Below are 8,728 nucleotides of genomic sequence, written 5' to 3' on the forward strand. Positions count from 1 at the left end.
ACCTGATGATTTTGATGTGTGATATGTAGACACAGCGATTGTTGTTTTGATCAGTGTAATACAAACGTATGAACTTAGGGTTTCTTGATCGTATGAAGGCATGAATTGTAACTGTTCGATTGTTATTGATTCTGTGGCATAATCTTTGGAACTTACGTATGTCTGATTGAATGTCAGAGTTTTTGTAACCCTAAACACTTGTCTGAGTTTTAATAGAAACATACTAGGTCCGAACTTTATGTGTGAAATGGAGTCCGAATTATATGTACAGGGCCCTAGTCCGACTTTTTTCTAATACAAGACAAGTCCGAGCTTCAATGTGATATAGGTCCGACTTTCTTTAAGGGAAACCATTTGTCCGACTTTTTACACAAGGAACCCTTGGTCCGAATTTTTGTAATATACCCTCCAAGGTCCGACTTTTATGACCTATTGATATAGTCTGACCTTTAGCACATGAAGGGTCCGAGTTTAACCCCCACCCCCCTCTAGTCCGAGCTTTTAACTAGGGCAGCCCCCTCTCTTGTCCGACCTTTAGGGTCCGAATTTCATGCCCACCTCACTTAGTCCGAGTTTTAAGCATAGAAACCCCCCCCACTTGGTCCGAGCTTTAGGCTTTAAAAACTTTTGTCCGAGTTTTAAAGAACAAGCCCCATATCCGACTATTGCTTGTTTTTTTGGGTCTGACTTATACACGAATGACACAAGATATGATATTGTGAAGTTTATAAGGTCCGAGTTCTTATGTTGATGTTTTGTCCGAGCTTTTAATTTCATAAGGGTTGTCTGAGCCTGTGGTGCGTGAATTGCCTGAATTTATTTATGAAGCTGATAATGCTAAGTCAAAACCTGTATGAAGAGCACTTGCATATTCCTGTATATTGCTGAATGTTACTGCATGATCCTATATGGGTGCACAATCTTTATCATATCATCATGCACACAATAACCACACAAACACAGTTACTTGAATATCCAGGATATGTAAACCCTAATTTAATGCAATCACTTATCTTGGATTTATGTGCAATATACCTTAGGTCGTGAGTAACGGATTTAAACATTAATTAACCCTAGAAGCAATAGCATACCGAGCAAATCAAGGTGAGTTCACACTCTTACTAAGGCATGGGATTCCTAGGGCTTGGGAATGGGATTGAAGGAATAAGGTTGAATAGATTCGTACTGACACTAATACTAGACTACCATACCACTGTCCTCGGTTGAGCAGGACACATACTTATGCTACCCACTGTCCTCGGTTGTGCAGGACATATACTTATGCTACTCACTGTCCTCGGTTGTGCAGGACACATACATATGCTATTTACTGTCCTCGGTTGTGCAGGACCCCTACGTAAAATCTACGTAGACTTATACTTACTACTATCCTCGGTTGTGAAGGATACTCACGTAAAACCTACGTGTATTTATACTTACTACTATCCTCGGTTGTGAAGGATACTTATGGTTACGAATAGTCTAGTGGTTATACAACATGGGAAGCCCCCACCAATAGAACGTACTATCGTCCCAGTAGAGCCACATGTTACATACGAACTTACTATTACGCATTTACTTTCTGTGAACTCGCTCAACTAGTTGTTGATCCTCTGTTACATGCCTTGCAGGTCGTTAGATACATGGAGCTTGCACAGGGAGGAGCTAGTCGTTGTGGGCTTGGATCGTGATTATTCGTTTAACACTTATGACATTACATACTTATTTGTGTTGGGTTTTATTCATACGCTTCCGCTAAAACAGTGATATCTTACTTATGTTTTGGAAACACCTTTCATATGGATTTGGTTTGGTTTAATTGCTATTACTTTTACTATATACATTGTTCTATATGATTGGTGGCTTGATCCTGGTCAGTCACGCTCCTAAGCGGTGATGCTCCGCAGGTGGATTTTGGGGGTGTGACAGATTGGTATCAGAGCCATTGGTTATAGAGAACTTGGTTTTAATATGGGGAAAACGTTTTTATTAAAACCAGACTATAACCAGAACAGTGCTCTCAACGATCCACAACGACGATTCGCTCCACGTGCAAGACTCAACATACTAGGTAATAAGGTTTATGTTTATTGCCTGCATGCTAGAATTGCATAGGACTTTGCTCGTAGTATGCTCAGATTACACTGCTCATTACTTGTTATTGCTTGAGAACACCTATGTGCTTACACTCTTCTGTCATCGCACTATTCGCGAACCTTTCTCACTTATGTTGCCTTTGATGTGAAGATCAATGGCCGGACGAATTAACATGACACAAGCCCAGTTGACGGCTTTCGTTAATGAACAAGTTGCTGCGGCACTTGCAGCTGCTCAAGCAGGTAGTATACCCTGCAGTTTAGACTCACACTAGGATCTTTAGATCCTACATTAACTCTTATGTTTAACCTCATTCTATTCTTACACAATAGGTCAACACGCTCAGCAGCCCGTCTGCACTTTCAAGAACTTTATGGATTGTCATCCTAGCACATTTAGTGGCACTGAAGGAGCGGTTGGACTCCTCCACTGGTTTGAAAAGCTCGAGTTTGTGTTCGAGATGTGTGAATGCCCTGAGGCTCGCAGGGTGAAATATGCCACAGGTACTTTAGAGGGGATCGCTCTAACTTGGTGGAACGCGCAAGTGCAGATCTTAGGGTTGGCAGCTGCTAACGCCACCCCTTGGAATGATTTCAAGGAACTGATCAAAAGGGAATACTGCACTCGGGAAGACATTCATAAGCTGGAAGACGAGCTTTATCATTTGAAAATGACTGGGTCAGAAATCGAAGCTTACACTAAACGGTCAAACGAGTTGGCTGTGCTGTGCCCAACTATGGTGGACCCTCCAATCAAGCGCATTGAGTTGTATCTCAAAGGTTTGGCGCCAGAAATCCAGAGCCATGTGACATCGGCTAATCTTGACAACATCCAGGCTATTCAACGCCTCGCTCATCGCATCACAGATCAGGCAGTGGATCAGAACAAACTGCCTAAACGTATCAGCGCTACTGCTACCGCTACTACTTCTGCTACACTTGCTACTCCCAGTGACAACAAGAGAAAATGGGATGGGGATTCTAGCAAGGGATCAGCTTCAGTTCAGTCACAGGTTCAGCAGCGAAAGACTGACAGTTATCAGAGTCCTAGTCAGCACTCCTCAGGCAGTCACAGGCAGGGCGGATATCGAGGGAACCTCCCAAAGTGCAACAACTGCAACAGACACCACAGTGGCCAGTGTAACAAAGGTCGCTGTCAAAGATGCCTCAAGATGGGTCATGAGGCCAAGGATTGTAGAAGCCCTCGGCCTGCTAACCAGAATCAGCAGCAGCCACAAACGCAGCAGAATCAGCAACAGGGCAACAAGGGGTGTTTTCATTGCGGCGCAGAAGGGCACTTCAAAAGGCACTGTCCTCAGCTAAACAGGAACCAGAACAACAACAACAACAATAACAACAATCAGGGAAATGGCAACAACAACAACAACGGGGGGAACAACAACGGCAATGAAGCAAGGGGTCGTGCATTTGTGTTGGGGCAGGGTGATGCCAGAAATGATCCCAACGTAGTTATGGGTAAGTTTCTTCTCGACGATATTTATGTTACTGTTTTGTTTGATTCGGGTGCGGATACGAGTTATATGTCTTTGAAAATGAGTAAATTGTTAAAACGTACACCAACACCTCTAAACACCAAACATGTCGTAGAACTAGCAAATGGTAAAAGTGTAGAAGCCACGCATGTAGCCAAGGGTTGTAACATCGTTCTAGCAGGTCAGGCCTTCTCGATTCATCTTATTCCTATAGTTCTGGGTAGTTTCGACATCGTCATCGGCATGGATTGGTTATCCAAGCAGCAGGCGGAGATCCTATGCAAGGAGAAGATCATTCGTATTCCTCGTGCGGGTAAGGAACCTCTCGAAGTTCAAGGCGACAAGAGTGGTGCTGTGGTTGGCATCATCTCTTTCTTGAAGGCTCAGAAATGTTTACGAAAGGGTCATACTGCCATTTTGGCACTTGTTACAGATGCATCGACGAAAGAGAAAAGAATAGAGGATATTCCAGTTGTACGCGAATTTCCTCAAGTGTTTCCAGAGGATTTACCTGGTCTACCGCCTCATCGTCAGGTCGAATTCCAAGTCGAGCTAGCTCTAGGAGCAGCACCTATAGCTCGCGCACCGTATCGTTTGGCTCCAACTGAACTGGAAGAACTGTCTAAGCAACTACAAGAGCTCTTGGATAAGGGCTTCATTCGTCCAAGCTCTTCGCCTTGGGGAGCTCCAGTACAATTCGTGAAAAAGAAGGATGGCACTTTCAGAATGTGCATAGACTACCGCGAACTTAACAAGGTCACAGTGAAGAACCGCTATCCTCTTCCTCGTATAGACGACTTATTCGACCAGTTGCAAGGGTCGAGTTACTATTCCAAGATTGACCTGAGGTCAGGGTATCATCAGCTGAGAGTCCGGGATGAGGACGTCTCCAAGACAGCATTCAGAACTCGCTACGGTCACTACGAGTTTCTAGTCATGCCATTTGGGCTTACGAACGCGCCTGCAGTTTTTATGGATCTTATGAACAGGGTGTGCAAACCCTATCTCGACAAGTTCGTCATTGTCTTCATCGACGACATTTTGATCTACTCCAAGAGTCAGGAGGAACACGAGCAGCACTTACGCCTTATCTTGGAACTTCTTCGAAACGAACAACTGTACGCCAAGTTTTCAAAATGCGACTTCTGGCTTCGTGAAGTCCACTTTCTAGGCCATGTGGTGAACAGGGATGGGATTCATGTCGATCCATCCAAGGTAGATTCGATCAGGAACTGGCCTGCACCGCGTACACCAACGGAAATACGCCAATTCTTGGGTTTGGCGGGGTATTACAGATGATTTATTAAAGACTTTTCTAAGATCGCACAGCCGCTTACTATGTTGACACAGAAAGGTGTTACCTATCGTTGGGGTAATACACAAGAAACTGCTTTTCAGTACCTGAAGGATAGACAATGCAGCGCACCTATTCTCTCATTGCCAGAGGGCACGGATGATTTTGTGGTCTATTGTGACGCATCGATACAGGGGCTTGGTTGTGTACTGATGCAGCGGGATAAAGTTATTGCCTACGCTTCTCGTCAACTCAAAGTTCATGAACGGAACCACACGACGCACGATTTAGAGCTGGGAGCTGTTGTTTTCGTGCTTAAGATATGGCGACACTACCTGTACGGTACCAAGTGCACTATTTACACCGATCACAGGAGTCTCGAGCATATCTTCAAGCAGAAGGAATTGAACATGCGTCAACGACGATGGGTCGAGTTACTCAACGATTACGAATGCGCCATCAAGTACCATCCAGGCAAGGCCAATGTTGTGGCTGACGCTCTCAGTCGGAAAGACACTCTACCTAGACGCGTACGAGCCTTGCAGCTCACTATTCAGTCCAGTCTTCCTGCACAGATACGAACTGCTCAGATGGAAGCATTAAAGCCTGAAAACGTCAAAGCTGAAGCCTTACGCGGCTCAAGGCAACGAATGGAACAAAAGGAAGACGGCGCTTACTATGTAACGGGGCGTATTTGGGTCCCACCTTTTGGCAGTTTACGCGAGCTGGTAATGGACGAAGCTCACAAGTCCCGCTACTCGGTACATCCAGGGTCGGATAAAATGTACCACGACATCAGAACTACGTACTGGTGGCCTAGCATGAAAGCCCACATCGCTACTTACGTCGGCAAGTGTTTGACATGTGCAAAAGTCAAAGTGGAGTATCAGAAACCAGCGGGCCTACTGCAACAACCCAGGATACCACAGTGGAAATGGGAAGAAATTTCCATGGATTTTGTTACCGGCCTGCCTAGATCCCAGCGTGGGAATGATACTATCTGGGTGATCGTAGATCGACTCACAAAGTCTGCTCATTTCCTGGCTATTAAGGAAACAGATAAGTTCTCTACCTTAGCAGACGTTTACTTGAAAGAAGTTGTTTCGAGGCACGGAGTGCCAACCTCTATTATTTCGGATCGGGATGCACGATTCACGTCAGAGCTATGGCAAGCGATGCACAAATCTTTCGGCTCACGGTTAAACATGAGCACAGCGTATCATCCTCAGACGGATGGGCAGTCTGAGCGAACGATCCAGACTCTTGAAGACATGCTTCGGGCATGTGTCATTGATTTCGGCAACGGCTGGGAAAAGCATCTCCCTTTGGTGGAGTTTTCGTATAATAACAGTTATCATACCAGCATACAAGCCGCTCCATTCGAGGCATTGTACGGACGTAAATGCCGGTCACCTCTCTGTTGGGCAGAGGTGGGGGATAGTCAGATCACGGGTCCAGAGATTGTAGTGGACGCCACGGAAAAGATTGCACAGATACGACAACGCATGGCGGCAGCACGCGACCGTCAGAAAGCTTACGCAAACAAACGCAGGAAACCGCTCGAGTTCCAAGTTGGGGATCGAGTACTACTCAAAGTCTCACCCTGGAAGGGTGTGGTTCGTTTTGGTAAACGAGGCAAGCTCAATCCACGGTATGTTGGACCATTCGAAATCATTGAGAAGATAGGCAAAGTAGCCTACAGACTAAACCTACCAGCTGAACTCGGTGCAGTTCACAATGTTTTCCATGTGTCGAATCTGAAGAAGTGCCTATCAGATGAGACCCTCATAGTTCCTTTTAAGGAACTCACTATCGACGAGCGGTTGCAGTTCGTCGAGGAACCAGTTGAAATCACGGACCGGGATGTTAAGGTCCTCAAACACAAGAGAATCCCTCTTGTTCGAGTTCGTTGGAACTCCAAACGTGGCCCAGAGTACACCTGGGAACGCGAAGATCAGATGACAGATAAGTACCCCCAGTTATTCGAAAACCGTTCAACCACTACTGAGACTGAAGCTACTACTGCGTAATTTCGGGACGAAATTCCAAATCAACGGGGGGATGATGTGACACCCCAGGAAAACCAGTGAACAATACAGCTTACCCTAGCTTCCTCAGTGAGTGCGTACCAAATTTCGGGACGAAATTTCTTTTAAGTTGGGGATAATGTGACAACTCGAATTTCCAAGATTTCTATTTCGTATTTATTGCACGTTCAATTATTATTTAGTTGTTTACTTGCACAATTGATTGCTTTGGAATTGTATACGTTTTGATGCAATGAATCGTATTGTGTGATTGTGCATGGTTGTTTGTTAATTGTGAAAGACTTGGTAAATATATGAACTTGGTGGTGAAACTATGAAATTGTTATGAGATGGGGTGCATGTATAAAATATGATACTTAGGGAGTTAGAGGGTAATTAGTGAAATCCTAGAGATACTTAACCCTAATCCCTTTTTCACTAATCATTCTCACAAAAATCCAAGCACGTACTTTCACTTTCTCTGGCAATCATCATCACCAAGATATTCATCACTCTTGATTCCTTTCCTTCTCTAGAATCATTCAATGTAATTGTGTAATCATTGTTTATTGATGGTTTGATTGTTAGCAATGTTTGATTCTTGTAATTCTTGTAAACCCTAGTCTCCATATGATGCTTCTGTGTTTTTTATTGATGTTGATTATTGTGATATGAAGATGATTAGTCATATAATCAATTACCTGATGATTTTGATGCGTGATATGTAGACATAGCGATTTTTGTTTTGATCAGTGTAATACAAACGTATGAACTTAGGGTTTCTTGATCGTATGAAGGCATGAATTGTAACTGTTCGATTGTTATTGATTCTGTGGCATAATCTTTGGAACTTACGTATGTCTGATTGAATGTCAGAGTTTTTGTAACCCTAAACGCTTGTCTGAGTTTTAATAGAAACATACTAGGTCCGAACTTTATGTGTGAAATGGAGTCCGAATTATATGTACAGGGCCCTAGTCCGACTTTTTTCTAATACAAGACAAGTCCGAGCTTCAATGTGATATAGGTCCGACTTTCTTTAAGGGAAACCATTTGTCCAACTTTTTACACAAGGAACCCTTGGTCCGAATTTTTGTAATATTCCCTCTAAGGTCCGACTTTTATGACCTATTGATATAGTCCGACCTTTAGCACATGAAGGGTCCGAGTTTAACCCCCACCCCCCTCTAGTCCGAGCTTTTAACTAGGGCAACCCCCTCTCTTGTCCGACCTTTAGGGTCCGAATTTCATGCCCACCTCACTTAGTCCGAGTTTTAAGCATAGAACCCCCCCCCCCCCCCCAACTTGGTCCGAGCTTTAGGCTTTAAAGCCTTTTGTCCGAGTTTTAAAGGACAAGCCCCATATCCGACTATTGCTTGTTTTTTTGGGTCTGACTTATACACGAATGACACAAGATATGATATTGTGAAGTTTATAAGGTCCGAGTTCTTATGTTGATGTTTTGTCCGAGCTTTTAATTTCATAAGGGTTGTCTGAGCCTGTGGTGCGTGAATTGCCTGAATTTATTTATGAAGCTGATAATGCTAAGTCAAAACCTGTATGAAGAGCACTTGCATATTCCTGTATATTGCTGAATGTTACTGCCTGATCCTATATGGGTGCACAATCTTTATCATACCATCATGCACACAATAAGCACACAAACACAGTTACTTGAATATCCAGGATATGTAAACCCTAATTTAATGCAATCACTTATCTTGGATTTATGTGCAATATACCTTAGGTCGTGAGTAACAGACTTAAACATTAATTAACCCTAGAAGCAATAGCATACCGAGCAAATCAAGGTGAGTT

Source organism: Helianthus annuus, chromosome 12 (assembly GCF_002127325.2).
Source record: "Helianthus annuus cultivar XRQ/B chromosome 12, HanXRQr2.0-SUNRISE, whole genome shotgun sequence".
In the NCBI taxonomy this organism is placed as follows: domain Eukaryota; kingdom Viridiplantae; phylum Streptophyta; class Magnoliopsida; order Asterales; family Asteraceae; genus Helianthus; species Helianthus annuus.